General features: G+C 47.8%; 1 protein-coding gene across 5 annotated transcripts in view; it reads right to left on the bottom strand.

Annotated features, from left to right (window-relative positions):
* CYRIB (CYFIP related Rac1 interactor B) overlaps window positions 1–27,454 on the bottom strand; it is a 142,784-nt gene that overhangs the window by 101,759 nt on the left and 13,571 nt on the right. For all 5 annotated transcript variants that reach the window (XM_068983510.1, XM_068983517.1, XM_068983511.1 and 2 more), the window contains exon 2: window positions 2,654–2,706. The gene's annotated coding sequence lies outside the window, so the exon portion shown is untranslated. The remainder of the gene's footprint in view (window positions 1–2,653; window positions 2,707–27,454) is intronic.

The following is a 27,454-nucleotide window of genomic DNA, read 5'->3' as shown; positions in this document are numbered from 1 at the left end:
AATGCTGCAAGGAGCTTACATTACACACATATAGGTTAGATGTGTTACTAGAGGAAAGGTGGGATTTATAAGATAAAATCCTTGGAAACTATATATATATATGGGCTTCCCTTGTGGCTCAGCTGGTAAAGAATCTGCCTGTGGTACAGGAGACCCCGGTTCAATCCCCGGGTTGGGAAGATCCCCTGGAGAAAGGAAAGGCTACCCACTCCAGTATTCTGACCTGAGAATTCCGTGGACTGTATGGAGTCACAAAGAGGTGGACACTATGGAGCAACTTTCACTTTCATGTGTGTGTGTGTGTGTGTGTGTGTGTGTGTGTGTGTGTATTTATACATAGGAAAGATGGGGTTTATAAGACAAAATCCTTGAAGTTGCAAGAGTCAAAAGGTACAAACCCTTAAAATGCTGGAATGGCCTTCAAAGAGTTTGGACTCACTTTCACTCTCACGAACAGGGTCATAAGGAGGCCAGTCTGTCCAACTACATTCACAGAATGGTTTGTTTGTCAAATTCAAAGGAAGACAGGGGGGCAGAGCTTCACTCTTGTCCCACGGTCTCTTCCCGCCCCCGTGATACCACATATGATCCTACTACTGCCTGAAAATTCTGCCCCTTGGACGCACAACCCGGAGATCAGAGCTTAAACCAGAATGAACGTCAGCACTGGTGTGCTGAGCTGGCTCGGGCTGGCCTGAAAGAGCCGACTGTGCACATCTCTTCCCAAGCCTGTGTTCAGTGACATCATGTTGCTAGCTTGAAATTGTTCATGGTGGAAGTATTGATACCACAGAGACAGGCAAACGCTAGTCAGGGCTTCTCTTTCTTCCCCCAGAGACCTCTGTCAAACATCATCCACTGATGCATACTACAGTGGAAACTGAGGCTCTGCTGCCCCTTTTTACGATGTCTGCTCTCAGCAGGATCACAAATTCTTGGAACCTCAGAACTGGAGGAGATCTGAAGGGACAGCCGATCATTCGGTCTTCTCATGCTGCCTCTCCCCTAGTCCCTGTGCTGAGACATAAGCAGACCCTCTCCTCCACTCCTCTCTGCCTCTCCACCATATTCTCATCTCTTTATTGCTTAGTGCTTATTCTTAATGATACTCTACAGTGTAGTAACTGCACACACAGACTCTAGGCTACACTAAAAGGCAGCCAGGGGTCAAATCCCAGCTCCGTCATTAGCAGCTCTGTGACCTTGGGCAAGTGGCTTAAACTACTACACCTTAGCTTCTCTGTAAAGCACAGATGATAATGATAATGCCTTCCTTAGATGTTTGTTCTGAGGATTCAACGAGTTAATACAAGGACACAGGACAGTGGCTGGCACACACTAAGGACTAAACAGACGTAAACTGTTATTACTGTCTTCCAGTTCACTAAGTATCTTTCACGACATCTAGGCTGTCAGTTAACACTTTTGTTGGATTTTAATTTCAATGACTATTTTTCACTTCTACGTGGCAGCTTTTCAAATCAACTTATTCTTTTTCCACCTTTCATTGCATTTTTGTATCCTCTTTAGTTTTTAATCATTTAAAAATATACTGTCTATAGTCTTTTTTAGATTTTTTTTTTTACTTTCAACTCAGAGTCACTCCTTTCCTAAATAGTCCATATGATTTAATTATGCACTCATCTTCAGAGTTCTTTCTGTGGGAGTCTGTCAGGTCTGGGTTGTTGAAATAACCCAATGGAGTGAGTGTGTAAACACACAACACAATCCCTAGTGTTGTGCTAGAGAGTCCCACAGTAGACAGCCAGTTTTCATGTTAATTTCTCAACTCAAGTTCTCATATCTCGTGATAATAACAATATAGATTCCACAACCACATATGGTATAGCCCCAGATTTTTCATTTCTTCCTGGTGACTTTCTTTCCACTCAAAAAAATCTTCCTCTTTGTTTCTCCCAACAGTGGGGCTTTTGCAGTCCTTTTTCATGAAGACATGTAATGTTTAAAGCTCCTGGAAATTCATGTCTACCTTGGGCCCAAGTCTCATTTCTAGGCCCACTATGGTCTCAAAACCTTAACCCCAAACTCTACAGCTGCTTTGTGGGTGCAAAAGCCCCACAAGTTATTGTGCCTTCAGTTCATATAACCATTCGGCTTGAATTTCTCTCCATTTTTGACACTTGGGGACTTCCCTTTCTGATGAGCTCCCCTAGATATAGTTATTATTTTTCAGTCAACTCTGAAAGGGACTGCTGGCATCCCCTTTCCAAATTTGTAGGTTGGAACCTAACCCCCAACACGAGGGTAGGGCCTTCATGGATGGGATTAGTGCCTGTAGAAAAGAGACCTCAGAATGTTCTCTTGCCTCTTCAACCATGTGAGGTTTTAGCACAAAGAAACAGGAAGTGGGCCTTCACCAGACACTAAATCTGCCAGCATCTTGATCTTGAACTTGCCAACCTCCAGAACTGTGAGAATTAAATTTCTGTTGTTAATATGCAACCCTGTCTACGGCACTCTGCTATAGCAGCCTGAACAGACTCAGACAACCCGTTACCAGTGAAAAGAACTTGGGAAAGTTACTTCTCTGAACCTCAGCTCCTGAGGGCTATTGTGAGGCTCAAGACAATTCAAATGAAGCGCTCAGTTCTGAAACCAGGTGGCCACAATCAAATCCGGTTCTGCCACTTACCAACTTGGTAACCTTGAACAAATTACTCAAACTCCAGGGCTCAGCTTCTTCTCCTGAAAAACAGAGATATAGCAAGGATTAGGCAAGTCACAAGTCCCCAGCATACAAAAAGCCTCCAGTAAATCCTAATCACTACTGGTTTTTTTTCCTGTACCAAGAATAACAACTCCATGTAACCCTTCTGTCCAGTAGTATTTCAAGCCAAATAATATTTCTCCAGACCATTATATTTTACATATGTTTCACAAATGTTTTTTTCTCATTTAACACTCAAAAGAGTCTGGTATATGACAAATAAAGAAATGAAGATATTAAAAAAAAAAAGGAAACGGAGATTCAGAGATGTCAAGTTGTAAGAGTTCTTTATATATTCAAGTCAAGTAAACTTGCTCAAGGTTGCACAGCAAATAAAGAGAAACCCCAAATCAAACTCCTCTGATGGAGGGGCACAGTTCGGCTGGACTGCATTGTCCCAGGGATAGAGGGCGGAGCCTGGCTGTCCTTTCAGACCCACAATTCTATGATAAAGGATGCTGGGACTCTGGGCTACGTCAGCAAGTCCGGCTTTCAGAAAAACACTCAGCTCAACTTGAATTTGAACTGTTCTCAGTCATTCCACCCCTGACTTGCTTCCTGCTCTAGGTATCTACACCACAGAGAAAGGAAAACAAATGTACATTATACCATCCTTGTCACCCTCAAAACTCTTACAAAAGAGATTCACAAAAACTTATGAATCAAAGGGAGTTTTCATAAAACCCAAGGTAAACAATATTCCACTCGAACCCATTCACCAGCATCAAGTGTGAAGATCAGAGCAAGGCCTGCAATGTCTAGACACTCATTATTGCCTGCAAGAGAAAGAGATTGCTTTTTCTCTGGCTTTCATTTTGATTAAATCTTTAGCTGCCTGAGGTGTTTTCTCTTGGCTTGTCATCGGGGTCTGAGACTACCGGAAGCCACTTAACCAGCCTCCCTTTATTCACAAAAGATTTGGGGGCCCTGCCTAATTGTCATGGGGGAATGTTATCAGCCGATCATGTCAACCACTCTGGCTGCGTTGCCAGCAATCCTCTCGTTCGCCAGTACAGGTTTCCTTTCTGCTGTTGTCTGAATGTGGTTTAAAATTCCCTTTTCAAGAATAATCACAAAACTGCTCAGTGGCCAAAGAAAAGAGCCATTTCATTTAAAACAACACAGGCATACCAAGTTTCCCTGGTGGCTCAGTGTAAAGAACCCGCCTGCCAGTGCAGAAGACGCAGGTTCAATCCCTGGGTCATGAAGATCCCCTAAAGGAGGGCATGACAACCCACTCCGGTAATCCTCACCTGAGAAATCCCATGGACAGAGGAGCCTGGCGGGTTGCAGTCCATTGGGCCGCGAGAGGCATACGTGACTTACCGATTGAACAACAAAGCATACTCACAAGTTAAGACCTCACGGGTAAGCACAAGGGCCACACTCTGTGTGTGTGTTGTGTGTATGCACTTACACACAGACGTCCAGAAACACGGTGACAGTCCTCTCGACTCTGCTCACTATGTTTTCCCATTACATAAAGATTTCATTTTCTTTCTTTCTTTCTGATTTTTTGACCAGATTTACAAAGCAGAAAAGAAGACAAGCTGTTTACTTGGGAACAATTTTTTTAAGGTCCTGGGTGAAAGTCCTAGAAATTAGAAAAAAGTATACTAACTTGCTCTCACAAAACTCTTTAAGAACATGAAGATTAAGCTGGTCTTTCCATCACTTAGAGACAAACCAGGAAAGAGAGTATGTCTCCCCTAGAAGGAAAGTCATCTCAAAACAAGGGTGACTTTCTCTCACTTCCTCTCTGTGGACAGAGAAAAGCTGGACTATGACTCTAGAAACCGGTCTACCGCCATACCATTCTGAATATGCCTGATCTCATCTGATCTCAGAAAATGAGCAGGGTCGGGGCTGGTTAGTACTTGGATGGGAGACTCTAGAAACTGGATCTGATCTTTTTTCGTCTTTAGACTTACAGCATGGCCTCCAGTCCACTCTTGGTCTTTCAGAGCTGTGTGACTTTGGGTAAGTCACTGAAACTTTCTGAGCTTCTGTAGCTGCTGCTGTCAAGGGAGGACACTCACTCACTCAAGACCTATCTGCTGAGCACCTACAATATGCCAAGCATGTGGCCATGGGATTAATTCCAGTAATTAAACTGTCCTAGCCACAAAGAGCTCTCATTGATTAGTGGAATAAAGACCTCCCTGGCAGTTCAATGGTTAAGATGCTGTGCTTCCGATGAGTACAGGTGCTGGGCAATCACAGAAAAGGGTATTTAATTAATTCCACAGGGGAGGGAAAGTGCTAGGTATAAGGAAGACTTCCCTCAAGGAGGTGTTATCTAAGCTGCGAACAAAAAGACAAGTTAGAATTTGCCCAACCGAGGGGGATCCAAGCAAAACTGGCAGCATATGGGAAGGCCCATAGGCAGGATGGCTGGTTCACAATGTCAAGCACAAGAGGCAGGAAGAGAGACATTGGGATGTCAACCTGGACATGCAAGCAGGTGGGCTTGCCAGGGCAATTTGCCTGGACTAGGAGGGTCAAGCATTCACAGAATCCCAGCCACACCAATCACAAGACCCTTGGACCAAATTCCAGGACCTTGACCTAGGGTTTGGAGAGGGAAATGGCAACCCAATCCAGCATTCGTGCCCAGAAAATCCCACGGACACAAGAGCCTGGTGGGCTACAGTCCATGGGATGGCAAAGAGTCAGACACAACTGAGCGACTAACACATTCAAACACGTTCAGGGTCCCTCCCAGTTCTAAGGGCTGACCCTATGGTCTTCTGAGACCCCAGATCTTCCTCTTGGCCTGATAACCCTTGCACCAGCACAGCCACGTCCCTGAGTCCACTCGGGGAAATGCCAAGCCTCCCACGTGGGCCCTGTCCTTCCTCTTTCCTTTCCCTTCGGGAGAGACTAGCCAGTGACTCAAGGAGAGAGTTGTCCCTTACTTGTCATTTGTTTCTTAAAAAAAAAAAAAAAGCACCCAGGACTCACTCACACAGTCATTTGCCCAACCTCCTTCTCCCACCCAGCCCCTGACCTAGCTGAAGAAATGCTGAATTATCTGTGTAGACTGTCGCCTCCAGGACACTTGAAGCTACCTGAGGTTGGACACTCGTTTTGGTCATTCTGCTGCCCCCCGCCCCTGGCATTGACCCCTGATTCATACCAGGCCCTCAAAAGTGCATGCAGACATGAATGGGTTTAATGTCTCTGCAAAGGAGCACCCACCCAGAGCTGCCCTCAGATGCAGCTCTGAGACCAGTGTGGAAAACCCAGAGAGGTGTCAGCTCAACACCCATCCCCCAGGGCTCCCTAAGCCACTGCAGACACTCAGCAAAGCCCCATTGGAAAACTAACACCCCCCACCACTCGTGATACCAGTGAAGAACCTCAGGTCCAAAAGGATGATACGACTTGTCCAAGGACTCTTAGCTAACGCAATGTTTTTAAAAGGGGGACTTCAGGGACTTTCCTGGTGGTCCAGTGGATAAGACTCTGAACTCCCAATGTAGGGGGTCTGGGTTCGATCCCTGATCAGGGAACTAGATCCTGCATGCCACTACTAAAGATCCCACATGCCATAACTAAGACCCAGCATGGCCAATTAAATAAATATTTTTTAAAAAAAGTGGGACAACGGTCTTAAACGGAAGGCTATCTAGTTGCCCCTACCAGAAACGTTGCTTATTTTAGGGGAAAATACTTGGCAGGTCTAATGGAATCTTCCCTTTACCTGACCACCAATTACATCACACTTTCGCAACCCCTGGGATTCTCTAGGCAAGACTAAAGCTCCCACTGAAGCATCGACCTATTTTTGAAGATGACTAAATAAACTTTTTTAGGGTCTGGGTATGTTCTTGGATTACGGATCACTTTTTAATTCTCTATAATGTGATCTCAGGCTATAACAAGTTTTAAAGGAAAGCTGAGATCCCTGAACACTCTTTTTTTAAAAAAGTGTTTTGATATTAACTTTACTGTGACAGCAAACACAATTTTTAAGAAGGCCATTTTGACCTATATAACCCTTTCACCAAAAGAATTCCTTATCGTTCCTGTGTCCTCTTATTAAAGTTTTTATTCAGAGATCGATACTCGGTACCAATGTATGTATTTCATTTAAAGGAACCCAGGTGGCACTAGTGGGAAAGGGTCCGCCTGCTAAGGCAGGAGACATAAGAGACGTGGGTTTGATCCCGGATTGGGAAGACCCCCCCTGGAGGAGGGCATGGCAACCCACTCCACTAGTCTTGCCTGAAGAATCCCATGGACAGAGGAGCCTAGTGAGCTACAGTCCATGGGGTCACAACTGACACGACTGAAGCGACTTAACACACACATACCTTTTAGAGTAGAAGTTACTTAAACAAAACAAAAACAAAATACAAACGAACAAACTGATTATGCAAGTCACTGGCATGATGTTTCTGAAACCACCACAGAGCAAAACCCAGGTGACAAATGAAGTGCACCTGGAAATTCTGGGTCTGGGACGTTGAGGGTAACATTTTCTAGCCTGCTTCATTCAATCATTATTCTGACACTTTCCATATCCCATTTAATAGGAAACAGACAAAGGAAAACAGATGCTTTACTTGTATCCACCTGGCACAGCAAACTCCCAAAGCTTGCAATAGCTGCTTATCACTGAAGAGTTTAAAGCAATATTTTTGTGCCAATGAAATAACATCTCAAACGGCCTAGCACAGTGGTTCTCACTCCAGCTCAACCAAAATTCACAAAAGCAGGAGGAAAATCTTTAAAAATACTGTTGCTGGGTCCCCAGCCTGCACAATTAAAACAGAATCTCTAAGGATGAAACCTTAGCAGTATAGTTTTCCCAAGATCCCTAGGTGACTGTACGGCACAAGGACTGCAAACCACGGGCTAGGTTAACTCATTAGTCAAAGAAAGCCCACGGGAAATCTTATCTGCAAGTGATGAAGGCATTGTAATTAAATAAAACGGCAGATGTAAAAGCACCTAACAGGGCCTGTTACCCAGAAGACACTTAATAAATGTTAATTAAACAAAAAAATAATAATTCAAGTAATTACTCCTTCTCCTCAGTGAATTCACCTTGTAATTTTATTGGCTTGTTTATCACTTGCTGTTTTTCCTTAGCCTTGATTCATTCTATCCCTATGTTAATAATAATAAAAATATCTATATGTTAACAAAATTATAAACATATACCCATAATCCTGTTCAATTATAAGAGCTCTGTACTATTTCCAACAACTCTTAATCACTTATTTAATAAAATTTTCCCCTAGAACAGTGGCTTATATGTACTAAATACTCAACAAATGTTATTTATAATAAGTATTATTATTCAGGATTCATGATAATCTGCATAACTTAGGCTGAAGTTTTATTTATACTATTCAAAGGACTTAGTGAGAATGTAAAAATGTTAGCAGGGCAATATTTTTTTCTTTTTTATATCGGAGAATAGCCAATTAACAATGTTGTGATAGTTTCAGGTGGACAGAAAAGGGACTCAGCCATATATATATCTCCCAAACTCCCCTCCCATCCAGGCCACCACATAACACTGAGCAGAGTTCCTGTGCTATACAATAGGACCTTGTTGCTTATCCATTTTAAATATAGCAGTATATACATATGGATCCCAAACTCCCCAGGGCAATATTTAACAAACTTAAAAAAAATGTTTTAAGCACATTCATTCTTTTTATAAATTTGTGAAAAAATATTAAATGTGATCACTGCACAGGTAACTAGCTTATCTTGCACATTCAAGGGGGCCCGGCAAAAGCTACTTGTGAACACTCAGCAGTTTCCACAGTCACTTGGAAAAGCTAACATTGCAATTAGTTCAAAGTGCTCTCTTAATCCAACTTTTCCCTACCACTGCCTCCCTGAGCCTGTATTAGGAAGGTGATTTTTCTATATGTTCACATTACCCCCTCAGTTTAACTAAGAGAACAAAAATCTGTTTAAATATATATATATATAATTTCTTAATCAAGATGAGAAAGTTTTATTAAGAACATTTCCAAACCTCCTGTTGCCCTGCTTGGAGAATTAAGCCAGTCGGCATCTGTCTCCTGTTGCGCTAAGCAGAGGAGGCAGTCAACAGCCAGACTGGAAGATCTACTGCGTTTGGTCCAGGATCAAGTTGTTAGCAGGAGACCCTTCCATGGTTTACACCTGAGCATGCCACTGTTTGCTTCCTTTCTCCTTCTGTACTCCAAACATCTGCCATTTCATGTTTCAAATCAGTACACACGCAAAAATAATCGTGATGTGCGCTTTTCTAAATGCACTGTTGCCGTTCAGTCACTAAATCGTGTCTGACTCTTTGTGACCCCATGGACTGCAGCAGGCTAGGCTGCCGTGTCCTCCACTATCTCCTGGAGTTTGCTCAAATTCATGTCCATTGGGTCGGTGACACCATCCAACCATCTCATCCTTTGTTGTCCCCTTCTCTTCCTGCCGTCAACCTTTCCATCATCAGGGACTTTTCCATGAGTCAGCTCTTGGCATCAGGTGGTCAAAGTATTGGAGCTTCAGCTTTATTTATATGCATATTATACATATAATAACTATTATACATATCATAACAAGTATTACTGGTCTGAGAATGTTTGTGTCCCCCCTCCGGGCTTCCCTGGTGGCTCAGACAGTAAAGCGTCTGCCTGCAATGCAGGAGACCTGGGTTCAATTCCTGGGTCGGGAAGATCCCCTGGAGAAGGAAATGGCAATCCACTCCAGCACTCTTGCCTGGAAAATCCCATGGATGGAGGAGCCTGATGGTCAGGCTACAATCCATGGGGTCAGGCTACAATCCATTGGGTCAGGCTACAATCCACTGGGTCAGGCTACAATCCATGGGGTTGCAAAGAGTCAGACATGACTGAGCGACTCTGTCCTGTCCTGTCCAGATTCCCATGTTGAAATCCTAACTCCCCAGTGTGATGGCTTTAGGAGGTCGGGCCTTTGAGAGGTCATGAGGGTGGAGCCCTCATGAACGGGATTAGTGCCCTTGTAAGTGAGACTCCAGAGAGCTCCCTCACTCACCCCATCATGTGAGCACACAATGAGAGGAGAGCCCTTGCCCAAGCATGCTGGTGCCCGGAGCTCAGATTTTCAGCCTCCAGAACAGTGAGGACTACACGGCTGCTGTTTATAAGCACCCAGTCTGTAGCATTTTAGAATAGTAGCTCTGACAACCATAACAAAGTCAAAAGTGACCGCACAAACAAGTGATAGCTTGGTTTGCTCAATAAGAACATCGTGATTGACTCTCCCATGCCAGGCAGCTCCAGAGGCACGGGGAGATGGAGGCGAGGGCAGAGTTCCCATCTTCAAGGGTCTCAGGCTCCAGGACAGTGTATAAACTGGCTACTGTGACACAATGTGACTCCAACCAGGGGTGACAAGGAAATGCAAAGGACAGGGTCGCAGGGGCAACCCTAAATACTTAGAAATTAGGAAATGAAAATGAATAAGCACATAGGAGATAAACAGTTGTGGATAACAACGTTAAGATAACTATTGCAGCTTTCATCAATTGCAGCGCCCTCTCAACTCCCATCACCTAATCTCGACAATCAGATGCCACTTTGGGGACCTCCCTGGTGGTCCAGTGGCTAAGACTCCATGCTTCTAAAGCATGGAGGTGCGTGTTTGACCCCTAGTCAGGGAACTAGATTCCATATGCCACAGCCAAAGACCCTGTGTGCTGCAGCTAAGACTCAACACAGCTAAAGAAATCAACAAATATTAAACATATGTATATGTCTATCCTGTGATAAACCATAATAGAAAAAGAATATATATATAAAGAATATATACAATCACTTTGCTGTACAGCAGAAATTAACACAACACTGTAAACCAACTATACTTCAATTAAAAAAATAAATTTAAAAGGAGGTAAAGGAGGAAAAGAAGACTTCCTGGAGACCGAACAGACAGACTCAGTACCATCTCAGCAAAACCGCAACCCTGTGGGTCAGCCCTGCTGCTGCTGCTGCTGCTGCTAAGTCGCTTCAGTCGTGGCCGACTCTGTGCGACCCCATAGATGGCAGCCCACCAGGCTCCCCCGTCCCTGGGATTCTCCAGGCAAGAACACTGGAGTGGGTTGCCATTTCCTTCTCCAATGCATGAAAAGGAAAAGTGAAAGTGAAGTTGCTCAGTCATGTCCAGCTCTTAGCGACCTCATGGACTGCAGCCCACCAGGCTCCTCTGTCCATGGGATTTTCCAGGCAAGAGTACTGGAGTGGGGTTCCATCGCCTTCTCCTGTAGGTCAGCCCTAGTCCTACCCTTTTCAAACTGCGCCACCATTAAAGACATATCACAGTTTCCTTGAAAGCATGACATGGGTGAAGGTAGAGAATGTTACTGGGGGTGTCTGGTCTAAATGCTTGGTTTTATAGATGGGAGAATCTGACACAAAGAAGGAAAGGAACTTGCCTGCAGTGAAGACAGCAGGATCACAGCGGAGTCAGAACCAGCTCCCAAGATTTCTGACTCCTAACTACCCAGGGCTGACTACTGAGCTTCCACCCACTTCCAAACTCCTTCACCTGATTAACTAACTGCATCCAGGTGTCTGCTCTCAGCTCAGGCGCATGCCCTTTAGGGAAAGGCTTCTGGGGACATCCTACCTGGTACTCCCCTTTCTCTGAGCATTCCTCCCAGATTATGCTGCCACTTCATCAGCTAGCTTCCCCCCACCCTTGACCTTGGAGCAACTCTGTTCAAGTCTTGTGTCCTGGACCTGAGCACAAGCAGGAGGTCTACGTGGACACAATGCAGTGAACAAAGTGACCAATGTCTCAGGTTCTTGGGAATTTCCCAGCATTAACCAAGCAAGTCCCAAGTCCCTGAAAATCCCTTGGCAAACCAGGACAGCTGGTCGCTCTATTAGTGGACACCAACAAAGTGACATGGGGCTTCCCAGGTGGCGCTAGAGGTAAAGAGCCTGCCTGCCAATGGAGGAGACGAATGTTTGATCCTCACATTGGGAAGATCCCCTGGAGGAGGGCATGGCAACCCACTCTAGTATTCTCGCCTGGAGAATCCCACAGACAAAGGAGCCTGGTGGGCTACAGTCCACAGGGTCGCAAAGGGTTGGATACAGGTGAAGTGACCTGGCACGCATGCAACAAAGTGAGACAGCTGGTTCAGCATGTCCCCGCCTCTAACCATCCTCAGCCACTGTATAAGCCGGGCCCGGAGCCATGCCTCCACCATGTGGTCACTCTAGCTCAGCACTGATAGAACTTTCTGCGCTGCTGGAGATGGTCCTCATCTATACCGTCCAATACGGGAGTACCAGACCCAGGGGACTGCGGAGCAGCTGAACTCTGGCTGGTGCAACCGAGTTTTTAATTACATTTAATTTTTATTAATTTCTATTTAAATAGCCCCGTGTGGCTAGGAGCCCCCACACAGAACAGTTTGTCTTTGGTTTTACATAATTGGATCTATGGTCCACCTCTGTGCACGGATTGAGCTTTGGAGTCAGAATGACCATGGTTCAAATCCTGACTCAGTCATGTGCAAATGTCACAAGCCCCTGGGGAAGCTTGTTTCTCCCTCTGTGATCCTGACAAGTTGACTATGAGACAGTGTTCAGAAAGTGGTTGGTTCCTGGGAGAACTTATGCAAAAGGATTTCTCTGGAAGCCAATGAACCATGTAAAATGTAAAAAAATGTAAAATGCTATGTAAAAATGCTAGAAAAATATGATTCTGAACCCAAAAGAGTGCAAGGGCATCATCATGACCAGACTTCCAGCATTCCTGGCAGGTTCAAGTTCAGATTCTAAACTGCCAGGGCTGTGCTGCTTGACTGGTCCCAGGCCTGTGACTGGTTGTCAACTGAGACCCACTGGGGCAGCAGGCACTGGGTCCTGGGAGATGCTGAGACTCTGAGGCCATCTGAGAATGACCCTACACGGTCCAGGGGCAAGGATCCGGGCCCTGCCCAGAGCAGTGAGAAGGCAGCAGCCGGAGGAAGCCCAGGTGCCCCACAGGGCTCAGGCGCACCCCGGGCCGGCCACCTAGTGCCCAGGGGCACAGGACACACCGGGTCCAGCCTGCTTCCGGCACACGTAAGGAGACCACCACCCCCATTGCCTCTCCCAAGGGCCAGGACATAGTAATGAGCTGGCAACCAGGAGCAGCTGCGAAACCCTGGAAGCATCTGGTTTCTGGAACCTGTCCCTGGCCCTAATGAATCCAGCCCCTCAGCAGGAACGGGCGGCAGGTCCCGGGAGGAGCAGGCTGCAGATCACAATCACCTGGGGAGCTTTACAGCAACACTGTTCCCCAGACTGGGCACCGGTATTTGCAGAAAGCTCCCAGGTGACTGTGAGTCCCAGCGGCATGGCTGGGACTTGGTGTCTGTCATCTGAGGGCTTGGGAAGGTGGTTCTGATGGGGACTATCTAGGCAGCACTAGAGGGCTTCCTAGGTGGTTCGGTGGTAAAGAATCTGCCTGCCAAGCAGTAGACATGGGTTTGATCCCTGGGTCGGCAAGATCCCCTGGAGAAGAAAATGGCAACCCACTCGAGTATTCTTGTTTGGAGGAGCCCATGGACAGAGGAGCCTGGCGGGCTACAGACCATGGGGTTGCAGAGTCGGATGTGACTGTGCGTACATGAGCACGAGGCAGAACTAGGGCTGGGGAGAGAAGTCCCCTTGTTAACAAGTCCCTCCCTCTGGCTGCAGGAACAATAGATGGTCGGGGGACCCTGACACCACAGCTAGGCCACAAGTTGCTCGCCTCCCTCCCGCCCCAACTGGCAGAGACACTTCCGGTTCACCAGGCCCGAGCTGTCCTGTGTCTCACGTGCAGCCTCGGTGCGAAGGGCCCTCCTTCCTCACTATCCCCAAGCACCCCAAGCAGAAGCCCTCATCTGTACACCTCTCCGTCCTGGCGTCCCATGGCTGCACCCAGCACCGAGGAAGCCCACGACAGATGCTATTATTGTGGTTGTTACTCTCATTTCACTGAAAAGGAAACCAGAAGCTAGCGACAGTATGACTCACCCATGGCCCCACGATGCTGGGGCAGAGCCGGGACAGGAACTCTGGGTGCCTGGGTTCATTCCCTCCCTGATAACCCAGGCTGGGGCTCACTGCCATTGTGTCCACCCTCACCCACACTTTTTCTCCTCCCTCTTATAAGTCAGTATGCAGGCTCTGACCATCAGAATAAATGCTTATCAGTAGCCTCGGGCTCTGATTTATAGGATGCCACTTATCCTCAAAGGTTTCCCTGGTGGCTCAGCGGTAAAGAATCCGCCTGCCAAGGCAGGAGATGTGGGTTCTTCCGGGGACGAGAAGATTCCCCTGGAGAAGGAAATGGCAACCCACTCCAGAATTCTTGCCTGGAGAATCCATGGACAGAGGAGCCTGGCGGGCTACAGTCCATGGCGTCACAGAGAGTCGGACACGACTTACCTACTAAACAACAAATTATCCCCCAAACAGTCCATGGAGTCTATGAACACACCTTGGGCAGTATACAGGGCACTGGTTTTTAGCACAGCCTTGGAGCCTGACATACTCGAATTGCCAGAGTAGCTGGGTGATCCTGGACACATTTCTTAACCTCTCGGGGCTTGGCTTCTTCAGCTGTAAATAGGGATGATGGTATTTACCACTCAGGTTTGTGGAGAGGCTTACTGAGATCAGTCAAAGGGATCAGATGGGCTCCATGGCCGGCCAGCAGGAAGTACCAACAGCTGGTAGCTATTATTCAGGTGGCAGGCACTACCCTTCTTATCATCTGCTCCACGCTCCATTTCAGACCCACAGAAGCCTCCAAACTATGCAGCCTCTTGTGACCCTTCTCTTTGCACAGGCCACCCTGGGCCGGTGGACCCAGCCCACTGCCCTGGGCCTGGCCTGTCCTCTTGGGAGCACCGTCCTGGAGGATCAAGTGGCTGGATTCATCATATCATCCCCTCCCCATCCCCCCCGAGTCCCCCGGAAAAAAATAAACAAGAAGTAACTCTTCCTATTCCTCATTCCAGACTTCCTGAATTTAAATCAAATATTTGCACACTCTCCAAAGCCTATAAACCTGAATTGCTCACAGGAAAAGAAAAAAAGAAAACTTAGGTGCAAAGAGAGTAAGTGTGGGCGGTTGTGGCCTCAACGAACCTCACAGGAAAGGGCATTTGATCCGAATAACCACACAGCCCAGCTGAGGGAGCAGGGTGTGCAGGAGAAAGCTGCCGTTTACAGGGCCAGCTTCCTGGCCTCTCTCTGGCGACCTGCACAAAAATCAATGGTGCATTCCCTCTGTGGGCAGTCCATGGAAGCCCTGGGGCTGAGGGTGGGAGTGGGGCAGGGGGCGGTGAGTGTGAGGAGGGCTGGGGTAGGCGGGCAAGTGAGCACCAGCTCCCCAGTGCCACCCTGAGAGAGCTCAAACAGGAAGTGCTGGGCTGCTTCACACCAGCATGGCTGCCCAGTTGTTAAAATCCCGAAGGACTTGACACAGGCTGGGAAAGAGGTACTGTCCGGAGCGCCTCCCCCGGCTGCCACACCCCCACCCAGAGCCCCTAGACGGGCCCCAGCTAGGAAAGGATGAATGTCAAGCACTGTGGAAACTTCCAGAAAGGACTCTGGTGGCTGCCCAATGTTAAACATTCTGAGCATCAACCCTGGGCACAGTTCAGAGGCATGAAGAATGCAAATGACACTCTGAGGGATTCAGAAGAACAAGCCTTCAATACACGTTTGCTGGAGGAAGAGAAGGAAAGACTGACTCACGGGGCAGCGGCACCTGGGACAGGCCACGGACCCACAGCGCCTCCCTCCCTCTGGGCCACTCACTCCATCCAAGCTCAGGCATTAGAGCCTCAGAAGCCTTCCTGGTCAAACGAAAGGAAAGTCTGCCCTGACCTCCCACCCTAACCCACCCTAACCCTCACCAGGCAAAAGGGAACTTTGGGCTCTGCCCTGCCCAGCCTCCAGCCCCTCTGGGATGGTACCAGCATCCTCGTGGGCACCCCCTGACGCTCCCACCATGTGCCCCAGGGGCTGGCGTGTCAAAGCATGGAGTCTTCCAGAACTGATGCTGCTTGAAGAACAAGCATGTGACTAAAACTGGCCAGTAAGAGTCCTCTCAAGGCTCAAGAATGGTCATGTGACCCTAACTGGCCAATAAGGAAGTTCTCGAGCACTTTGGCTGACGTCATCAGAAAAGAGTATCCTCCCATCACACAGGGCTATTCACATGAAAGGTTGAAAGCCTGAATCTATCTCACAGGGAGAGACCCCTTGAGAAACAAGGTGCAAAGAAGGCAAGGCAAAGAAACAGCGGGAGACAAAACCCGGCCAGCATGGTCTGGGCCCATATCAGCCACCCCTGACTGTTTCGCAATAAATGATCTTTTTCAAACCTAAGCCAGCTTGAGTTTGGTTTCTGTCACTTGGAACCCAGAGCACGGTCTGATACATTTCTCAGTGGGTGCACAAGAAGATGTTGGTTGCTACCAGACCCCGCTTCCTGCCCTGGCTGCCAGTTCATGTGACTCGATGGCTTACTGATGGCATCTGGGAGGTTGGCTCTGGGCCCCACGCCCTCCATTTCATGCAAAGAGGGCATCTCTCTCCCACTGAACCCCCAGACTCTGGTCTCTTGCCCTCCATCTCACAAGCTATGAACACCACCGGTTACCTGTTCTAATACATGGATCTTTCGGTGGCCCTATATGGCCCGAAGATCACGATGCAAGTCCCTCTAATGCAGCTCATAAAGCTGCCATCCCAGTATGTGACGACATGAGTTCTCCAAGAATGGAGAACTCTCCTCCAGCCCAGCCTCGCACACCTATGCCGAGATCGCTCTCAACTCCAGGTTCCCAACCCCAAGATAGGAAAGTGTCTCCAACCCATGCCAGCTGATTCCAAAAGCTCTTGCAGTACAAAGGTGACCCCTCATGTTCTGCAACCCACATCCTGCCCACTGAGGTCACAGCCCCCACTCCTCACAGGGGTGAAGGCAACGTTGAAAGAACCTCATCAACACAGCCTCGTCCCCACAGAAGATCAGGACTCTCCCAAGAGCTTTCTAACACCCACCAAAGCCATAAAGTGGCTCTGAGTCAAGCCTTTGTCATGTAAATTAAAATTCCCCATCACCACCCCAAGTTTTCGTTGAAAAATCGGCCAGCTGTGTACATTTCATCCAAAGTCACCGGAAAAAATCTATAGATAAAGCTTCTCTTGGCATGGAACACAAACTGACAGCATTTATAATTACACAGAGTTCATTGCAAGAAAGATTGCAGAGGACTTCCAGTGCAATCTTCCCATTTTACAGAAGTAGAAACTGAGATTCCAAGAAGTGAAATGACAACCCGGGGTCACACAGACAGGAAGCAGAGGAGCCAAGACAAAACACCAGGTCCTCTGCTTTTTTTCCCCCTCCAACAGTTTATAAATAATAACCTTATCCCCATTTACTCTGTTACAATACTAATTCATATACACTCACTTAAAAATGTGAGCCATGGAGAAGTGCTGTATGTTGTGATATTTTCTGCTCTTTGCACCACATCTCGCTGAGTGTCTCAAAACAGGGTCTCTGTTTCCTTGCAGAGGGGCTGGAGCCCTCCAGGCCTGAGACTTGGTGTGGTTTCTCACCCTCTCCACTGCCCGTAAACAACACCAACAGGGGCAACACAGACAGTAACAGCTGCTGGTTGTGCAATAAGAGGCGACCTCTACTTCCTAATGTGGGCCTGGGCGAGGAGGTAGGGGGTGGGCTCTGTGAAAGCGTCTCCCCTCCCCTGGACCCAGCAACGTGTCCTGAGGACATCTGTTCATCACTCAGTGTGGTTTGTTTTGTTCTCTGTACATCCCAAGCGTGTCTAAAGAAAACGCCTCTTGGAGGGTAACAAAGATTTCAGAAACAGCCTGGAGCTCGAATTTCTGGCAGCTCGTTTCACTCACTGTGTGGCCTGTAGGCAAGTCACTTTACCTCTCTGGGCCTCAGTTGCGTCGTCTTCAAAAAATGGCAGAAACATCATCCATGGAACAGAGTTGGAATCCCTTGAGCTCTACTTGAGGCCGTGGCTACTTGGCAGACCCAGGTCATCACCCTGGATTCTCAGAGCCTTTCTCCTCCCGCTGCCCATCAACTGCTCAACACACAGGCCACGATCATCCTCTAACTCAGCCCCGCCAACACCACAGCGTCCGCACCTGCCCCTCATGCAGGGTCAGGCCCTAAGTGTCTGCCTTCCTGCCTGGGGACCAACCACTTCTTGGTCCGACGCCCCCCCACGGGTCGGCTGGCTCCAGGGCCCAAACTCGACAACCTGGTCACCCCAAACTGGCCAAGAAGCCCCACTGTCAAGTTTCTCCTCGAAGGCCTGAAAACCTCTCCCAGTTGCCATAAAATTACTCAATTTTTCCCTTGTGGGATCAGATGGAATTTAAGTCACTGAAGTCTATACAGCCCTTCCCGCACAGAACATGTAATGCCTGCGAGATTTCCTCCCCATCTCTGCCCCCAAATCAAGCCGGTGTTCTATTCACTGCTGTCACTGAGGAAGCGGGAGGGATCCACCTGCCAGCAAGCCCAGACTGAACGATCAGGCTTTCTATCTGGCTCTCGACGGTCAGTCCTGCCGTCCCCCATGACAGGGTCAGGGCCTCTCACCCCCCAACTCCCTCTGGGCAGACATCTATCTATAGACGGAACCCTGTGTCTGCTCCCCAGCCCCCAATTCCATCCACTGAGTCTGGGGAGTCTAGAGAGGCTCCGATGGGAGAAAGCAGAACTTCCAAGCAGAAGGTGGAACGGAGTTGGTGGGGAGATGGGGGCAAGCATGTGCTGATGTGTGGCCGATCTGCTTGGGGTAAAAAAGAAAGGCACGGATCCACCTGCCAGTGCAGGGGACACAGGTTAGATCCCTGGTCCGGGAATATCACACATGCTGCAGGGCGACTAAGCCCATGTGCCGCCGCCATTTGAGCCCATGCTCCAGAGCCCAGGAGCCACAGCTACTGAAGCCCACAGCCCTAGAGCCAGCGCTCCGAGCAAGAGAAGCCACTGAGATGAGAGGCCCGCGTGTGGCGACAAAGGGCAGCCCCTCTTGCCACAACTAGAGAAAGTCCGTGTGCAGCAATGAAGACCCAGCACAGCCAAAAATAAACAAACAAAGAAGAAAGGGACCTGCAGCAACCTGGATGGACCTAGCGATTATTATACCAAGGGAAAGAGGCCAGAGAAACACAAATATCACATGGTATTGCTTATCTAAAACAGTCGGACACGACTGAAGCGACTGAGCAGCAGCAGCAGCAGCAAACAGTGATACAGAAATAGACCCACACACACAGAAAACAAGCTTACGGTTACCAAAGGGGAAAGCAGGGGAGGAATAAATTAGGTGTTTGAGATTAACATATATACACTGCTATATACAAAACAGATAACCAACAAGGACCTACTATATGCCACAGGGAACTAGATTCAATATTTTGTAATAAGCTATAAGGAGAAAGAATCTGAAAACGAATATATATAACTGAACCACTGCTGCATCCTTGAAACTAACACAACACTGTGAATCAACTATACTTCAATTTAAAAAATAATAATGATAAAAGAAGAAGAAAGGATATCCAGTTAACCCTTCAATTCACTCAGTGTATTTTCTGCCTGAACTTTCTGCCTCATTGTTTATATTTAAATACAAATATCATCAGGTCTCATCCAATGCCAAATCCCCAAATTTTTACAAATGCCCAAAACACACCTGGTGATACGAGAATGTAGGATGGATCACAGATCAGGAATCTAGAACCTCAACAGACTATTAATAATAATTTCTTGAGTAGTGGGGCTTATACTGGGAGTGGGTGGAGGAGAGTCATCATGAACTGTTGGTGGGAATGAAAAATAGTGAAATCCCTTCGGAAACCTGTTTGTCAGCTTCTCAAAAAGTTAAATACAGAAATCCACACAACCCACCAAATTCCACTCCTAGGCATCTACCCAGGAGAAATGAAGACCCACATTCACAAAGGCTAGCACACCAATGTTCATAGCAGCATTAATCCTAACAGCCCCAAAGTGAAAACAACGCAAATGTTCATCAGCCGGTGAGTGGAGAAATGGTGTGATATACTGCACAACAGCATATTTTTTCTATAATCAAGGGGACTGAAGTACTAGCATCATCAATGTGGATGAACCTCAAAAACTTTATACCCAGTAAAAGAAGCCAGACACAAGACATCATACCTTCTACTTACACCTGTTGTTGTTGTTCACTCACTAAATCACGTCTGACTCTGCAACCCCGTGGACTGCAGCAGGCTAGGCTTTCCTGTCCTTCACTATCTCTTAAAGCTTGCTCAAATTCATGTCCATTGAGTTGGTGGTGCTCTGACCATGTCATCCTCTGCCGCTCCCTTCTTTTGCCTTCAATCTTTCCCAGCATCAGGGCCTTTTCCAATGAGTCGGCTCTTCCACTTACATAAATGTCCCAAAGGCAAGTTTATAGACATTTATATCGAAGTACAGGTACAAAATCCGCCTGCAATGCAGGAGACCCCAATTCAATTCCTGGGTTGGGAAGATCTGCTGGAGAAGGGATAGGCTACCCACTCCAGTATTCTTGGGTTTCCCTGGTGGCTCAGACGGTAAAGAATCTGCCTGCAATGTGGGAGACCTGGGTTCGATCCCTCAGTTGGGAAGATCCCCTAGAGAAGGGAACGGCTACCCACTCCAGTATTCTGGCCTGGAGAATTCTATGGACTATACAGTCCATGGGGTTGCAAAGAGTCGGACACGACTGAGCGACTTCCACAGGTACAAAAGTAGATTATTGGTTACCTGGGGTTGAGGACAAAGATTATTTGTAAAGGGACGTGAAGGATCTCATCAGGGTGATGAAAGTGTTCTAAAAACTATATTATGGCCATGGCTGCACCCTTCAGTAAAATAACTAAAAAATCACTGAAATGGGTAGACTTTAGATACATAAAATATACCAAGCATTGGTTTCCTATGGCTGCTCTAACAAACTACCACAAATGTAGTGGCTTAAAACACAGACGTACTGTCTTATAATTCTGGAGACCAGAAATCCAGAATGGGCTTCGCCAGGCTGCAATCAGAACCAAGCTTTCTCCAGAAGTTCCAGGGGATTGTCTACTCTCCCTTTCCTGGTGGCTGTGAGTACCCTGTGATTTGTAGCTTCAAACCGGCTTCAAAGCCAGCAGTGTCAGCATCTTCAAATCTCTGATTCTGACCCTCTGTTTCCATCATCAAACCTCCTTCTCTGACCCTCACCCTCCATTCTCCTGTAATAAGCCCCACCTGGATAATCCGGAAAGAGCTTCCCATCTCAAGATCCTCGGTCCCGTCAGCAAAGTCCCTTTGAAAGGTAAGTATTCACAGGTCCTGCAGACTGGGACCTGGCCATCTCTGGGAGGACATGATTCTGTCTACCACATACCTCAGTGGAGCTGTCACGAAAACAAACAAACAAAAATAGCCCATGCAGGATGTGGCCAGCGTGTAGGGCTCGTACAGGTGACCTTCCTAGAAACCCCACTGCTGCAGAAGCCCTCGAGGGCCCTGTCCTAGGGAGCGCATAGGAACTGAAAGGGTCCTCACTTTGCCTTCAAATCTAAGAGGGAACGGGACAAGAGACCAAGAAAGCCTGGCAAGAAGACCCGGATCATCGGTCAAGTTCTAGATGAACGAGAGGATGAAGAGGGGAGACTGGGAGAAACGCCTGCAGTTTCCACTGAGTTGACCCCTGCCCTGGTCCTCCCCACTCACTGTTGATTCTAAAGAAAAAGTTTCATGTCTGCACAGATGTGAGCGTTTTGGTGTTCTGAAATTTCCATCTCGCTGATTATTTTAAGAGAACCTAAATTAAGATAGTCCCCAGATAATCTCTGATTTTGATAAGCACTTGAATCAATATGTACGGAGCCATCGGAGTTGCGCCCTCAGCAAATATCTGGACCAGACTGTCCTTATCAAGGTAACAGAGGGCAGCGACCAGGACGGACCCTGTGGAAGTACGTGGTAGCCTGAAGCCTTCTCATCCTTCATCCCTTACAGTGGTCACCTCTCTGCCTAGTCTTCATCAAGGTTATGGCCCTTTCCAGCATTTGAAAATGGCTTTTTCTTCCCTGTCTCTTCTACTAGGCTGTGTGCTGCCGTGTGGGCACGTGCACACACACACACACACACACACACACACACACACACACAAATATACACGAATGAAAAAACAGTCAAAGAATAAGACATGTTTAAAGAAACAACAGGCTCAAGAGCTGAAAAGAAAACTCCAAAGGACAAACATTTCCTCTCTTTGGTTCTGCACCCCCACGCCCCAGCACAGTGCCTGCTGGCATTCAGTAAATACCAGCTAAAGGGATGAATGGCCAGAAAGCCCCTGGTTGCCAAGATTAGGGACTCCTGGTCTCTGCACTCCTGTGTCTGCGAGCACAACGCCTGACACACAGTAGGTGGCCCAATGTTTACACACCTGACCTGCAGCAAACTGGGTCTTCGAGGAATGGGATCGGGCCGGGTGGTATCAACACCACAAAAAGGAAGGCAGGAGACGGGGAGCTTCCACAGCAAGCTCACCCACCTCCCATAACAGGGGTGGGGTGCCCCACTCTGCCTCAGTGGTATCTGTCAGTCAGGGTCACTGGTTACAGACAACAGCAAAGAGAAAAAAGGAATTTGATGAGAAAATTAGGGGAAGCTCCCAGAACTCCAGGCAGGCCGGAGAACCAGTCTGGGACAAAGGAGCAGGGGAGACTGGGCCAAGGACATGCCAACGGATGTCTGCTTAGGGTATTCCTGACTTCGAGGAACCTCTAACTCACCTGCATCACTGCTGCACTCAACCTGGAATCTAAGCCACATGGCCGCTCGCAGGCCACATGCCACAGCCCAAGCAGCTAGATGTGGGAAAAAAGAACAACTGGTCCCCCTTGGTTTCTGTACTGGGAGTCAAAGCTCTGTTCCCCTGCAAGATTTACTTCTTGGGGGTTCCCCTAGACAGGAAGGTGGGAAGGATGCTGAGATATAGAAAATACAGAAAATGCCCGTAAGACACACCAATTCACCGAACTACTGCAGACCCACGAGTCCTGTCTCACCATAACTGGTCCACAGACTGGACCCAGGGGCTCCTAGGGTGGAGGAAGTGAGAGAGGCCGCTGACTGTCTACCCAGCCTCAGAGCCAAGTGTGAACAAAGGAAGTGTTACTTCATCTCTCACCACAGAGAGCAAGTGTCAAGCAGAATTTCAAGCATCTGCTATTGCAAAACACCTAACAGAGCAGCATAAGGTCACTTCCAGAAACACCCCTTTCTCTCTACCCCGTAAAGACGTTCGGCTTCAGCTACATCCCGGGTAACTTCACTGGCATAAACTGAGGTTCATTCATTCACTTGTTTGTTCATTTATTCAGCGAACTGTTTCAAGATCCAGATGTGCCAGGCCTCCTGCTGGGTTCTAGGGTTACAGAGATGAATCAGTTATCATCCTTGGCTTCCAGAATCAACTGGCTAAAGGAAAGGATAAAAAGCAAGCAAGTTCTGCATTGGGGATGGCAAATACAACGCAGAATTAGTGATCTGAATATAAGCTAAGCTACAGACATTTTTTTTAGCAATTGCTGGGCATCACTCCATTTATAAACACACACACACACACACAAAACAAGCCACTTCCTGAGTCAGCCACTAGCCCTAGGACCTAGCCCAAGAACAAGATCTGTATGTCCAACTTTAGATCCCATTAGGAAGGGCTGCTGGCCACTGAGTTGGCTATAAATGTCCATCCTGGGAGTCTCCATCCCTGAGTCGTGGGACAAAAGGCAGGGGCAGACTCCATTACCCAGATGGCTGTGCTCTAAGGGAGATCCTAGCTCTTGGCGACAGGTGGTCCTCAGGAAGCTGGGAGATAAAGGTTGCCCTAAGTGCCCCTGCTTTACCCTCCACAAACCATAACACCAACACCTTCCCCTTGTTTTACACTTACTGGTTATAAAGCACTGTTACACTTACTTGCTCATCCATCATTCATTCCCCAAATACCTATTATATGTGAGCTACTCTGCTTAGAGCTAGGAATCTAAAGAGTAAGAAAACATAGCCCTTACTCTTTAGAATGCCACTTCCTCCAGGAAGCCCTCCTTGATCTCTTTGGCTGGGTTGCACATCCCCCACCCCAGCTCCCTGTATCACTGCTGGCTCTCGCTCCATTTCAGTTCCCCGGCTTAGATGAAAAGAGGACTCATCTACCTCCGACACCACCGTCCTCACCCAGGGCCTGGTATGGTGTCTGACACAGTGGAGGCAGAATAAATGCCTTGAGGAAGCCCCAGTGGGAACAACTGAGACGATAGAGGAGAAGCTGAAACCCAGGGGGCAGGGCAAGTTGACTCTTTAGGTAAGAGTCTGGCATTATCCTTCCGCCCGTTGGTTTCTAGATCAGGGAGTCTGTCTCAGAGGGTCTGGGTGACCTGCCCAAGATTCCTGTTCATACAACTAGCAGAGCCTCTAATCCTACTCTCTTCATATCAGTTTCCAGACAGACTGGACTCCTGAGCCAACTGCTGGCTCACTTTCTCCCCAGCAGTCACAGAGTTCCATCTGCCCTCCTGTGACCAGCTTGCTGTTGGCACCTACTGTATTCTTCACCCTCCCCCAGAGCACTGTTCTAAGATGCAAGGAGATAGGAGCCTGTGATTTAAACAAAGGAATGGATCCTAATGATGGAACGTTGGGTACTCACTTATTCATGACACAAATATTTACTGAACACCCACGGGATGCTCTATTCTAGAGGTGAAGAAGCAGGAGTGAACACAGGCAAAAATCGCTGCTGCCTGCTAAGGTCTGATGGTGTTACAGAAAGGCGGTATCCCTCTGGTGAATGAATGAATGAACCAAAGGTAATCTCAGGTGATCCATCGCAGGTAATGTCGATGTGATGTAAGCTAACTCAGAGCACCTGATCTGCTGTGGGGCAGGGAGACCACATAATTCTTCATCTCCAGGTGTCTCTGCTAGCTACCAGGGGATCCCCTGTCTTACTCTTTCAACAGTCCCAGTACAAGACAAATAGAATGAGCCCCCTTTTCTGGCCATTGCTGGCTTCCTAATTAAAGTCAAGGATGTGTGTTTACTCAAGGTCTATAAACACAGATCCCAAAAAAGTGTTTAAGAGAAAGCAGATGAAATGTGGGTAAGGACTAGCTAATAAAATCAGGGGGAAAAATGCTGGGAGTTTTCAACCATGACTGTGATTAAACAAAACTTGCGGGGAGGATGCTCTGAGGGCCAAGGTCCAGAAATGTGTGCAGAGCCTGAGTTTCCAGGGCAAAATGTAAACCATAACTTCCTGCTGAATTAATTGGTCCCCGGTGGGAGAGTCAGGCTAAGTTGCTCTGGACCACGCAGCTCCTCCTGCCTCACCCCTCCCCGTCTTCTACCACTAGGTTGTCACACAGCTCGTCAAGACTGCATTTAAAAATCCTGTGGACTTGCAGCTTCGCTGGGGACTGTGTGTGCGCTCAATCGTGTCTGACTCTCTGCAACCCCATGGACTGCAGCCCGCCAGGCTGCTCTGTCCATGGAATTCTCCAGGCAAGAATACTGGAGTGGGTGCCATTTCTTTCTCCAAGGGATATTCCCGACCCAGGGATCAAACCTGCGTCTCTTGCATCTCCAGCAAGGATTCTTTTATCACTGAGGCATCTGGGAAGCCCCAGTCTCTGGTAGATTAAAAGAGGCACTTAATGAAGCTCTGCAAGGAGATCCAACCAGTCCATTCTAAAGGAAATCAGTCCTGAGTGTTCATTGGAAGGACTGATGCTGAAGCTGAAGCTCCAATACTTTGGCCACCTGATGAGAAGAACTGACTCATTGAAAAAGACCCTGACGCTGGGAAAGATTGAAGGCAGGAGAAGGGGACGACAGAGAATGAGATGGTTGGATGGCATCACTGCCTCGACGGACATGAGTTTGAGCAAGTTCTGGGAGTTAGTGATGGACAGGGAAGCCGGGCGTGCTGCAGTCCATGGGGTCGCAAAGAGTTGGACAGAACTGAGCAACCGAACTGAATGAAGCTCAGAAGCTGAGACCATCAGAACGTTCACTGTCATCAGGAGGCTTCAGTCTCCTCATCTAACCACTACACCAGACACTGGCTAAGGTCCCTGCCAATGACAGCTGCCCACAAACCGTTCTCCTCAACCCAGGCAGGAGCCAGGGGTGTGGAGAAGGACCTCTCTTCTGAAATCTGGGTGCAAGTCTGGCCTGAATTTGAACATGAGTGGCAGAGATGGCCAGGAGCTCCAAGGATCCCCCTAGAAAGTCAATGACATCCCGGAGATCAAAGTGGGCAAACTAAGGCTGACACCCTGGGCCAGCCCGAATAGAATGCTAATGAACACATTTCCACAATTAAAGTCAACAATGGGAGAGTCACCAGTCAGGCCCAGAAAACAGTCAATGTCTTTGATTAAGTGCTGATGAAATTCCCCATCACTGCTTTAATCTGGCTCCCCAGGGAGTTTCATTGGCTTCGAGATATTTTCAAAGAAAACGATCTTGAATATATTAATACATGATTCCCCAAGCTACTAAACAGAAAGATGGGCCCTTCTGCCTCCACCCCTTCCCCAGGGCACGCAGCAGTTTCCCAGATGAGTCCTTAGTGTCAGACAATGGCAACCTTGGCTTTTTCTATAAAAGATGATCTTTCTCACCAGCGTTTACTCTCTGCTGGTCCAGCTCCTCTATCAGAGTCTCCGTTTATCAATGACTTTGTGCATTTGAAGCTGGTGCGAACCTCCTTGGGCTGGGACCAACCTCTCTTAAAGTTAAGGTCCTGATAAACATCAAAGTGCTCTTAGCAAACTGACTTGTTTCCATACCAGAGCAGAGTCTATCCCGAGTCAGCTCTACCACCAACCTGGATTCTCAGCCATTCTGAGTATAAATTTACTGTTTAGTTGCTAAGTCATGTCTGACACTTTGTGACCTCATGAACTGCAGCACGCCAGGCTTCCGTGCCCGTCACTATCTTCAAACTCACATCCACTGAGTCAGTGATGCCATCCAACCATCTCATTCTCTGGTGCCCCCTTCTCCTCTTACCTTCTATCTTTCCCAGCATCAGCATTCTGAGCCACTCTGAGTATAAATGATCAAGAGGAAAACACACTGAAGGATGGCTCCTAAGCTAAGCCAATCCACCCATTTGCCTATAGCTCCTTGACTGCCGCTGCCTTTTGCACATGCTGTTCCCTCTGTCTGAAATGCTTTTCCGGGCAGTGGCCTTTAAAATTCAAACTGTCACCTTGTCTATAAACCCTGGCTCAGACCGTCCAGGCAGTTCAGTTCAGCATGTCCTGAGCGTGCGAGCCTGGTCCTGATATGGCTAGATGCACAGAGAAGAGGAACTTCCCCTCAACTGGCTGCAGACCCTCCCAAGATAGCATCTTCAAATCACCTCTGGCTTGAAACTTTATTTTAAAAGCTTTAATCTGCATTATTTCACACATTTAAAAAAAAAGAATAAAACCACCTCTTGTGCCCACCACTCAGCTTAAGGAGCAAAATGTGTGTGTGTGTGTGTGTGTGCGCGCGTGCACACACACACACTCAGTCATGTCCAACTCTTTGCAACTCCATGGACCGTAGCCTGCCAGCTCCTCTGTCTATGGAATTTCCCAGGCAAGAATACTGGAG

The sequence above is a fragment of the Capricornis sumatraensis genome, chromosome 11, assembly GCF_032405125.1.
Source record: "Capricornis sumatraensis isolate serow.1 chromosome 11, serow.2, whole genome shotgun sequence".
In the NCBI taxonomy this organism is placed as follows: Eukaryota; Metazoa; Chordata; class Mammalia; order Artiodactyla; family Bovidae; genus Capricornis; species Capricornis sumatraensis.
This window is presented reverse-complemented; position numbering and strand designations above follow the sequence as displayed.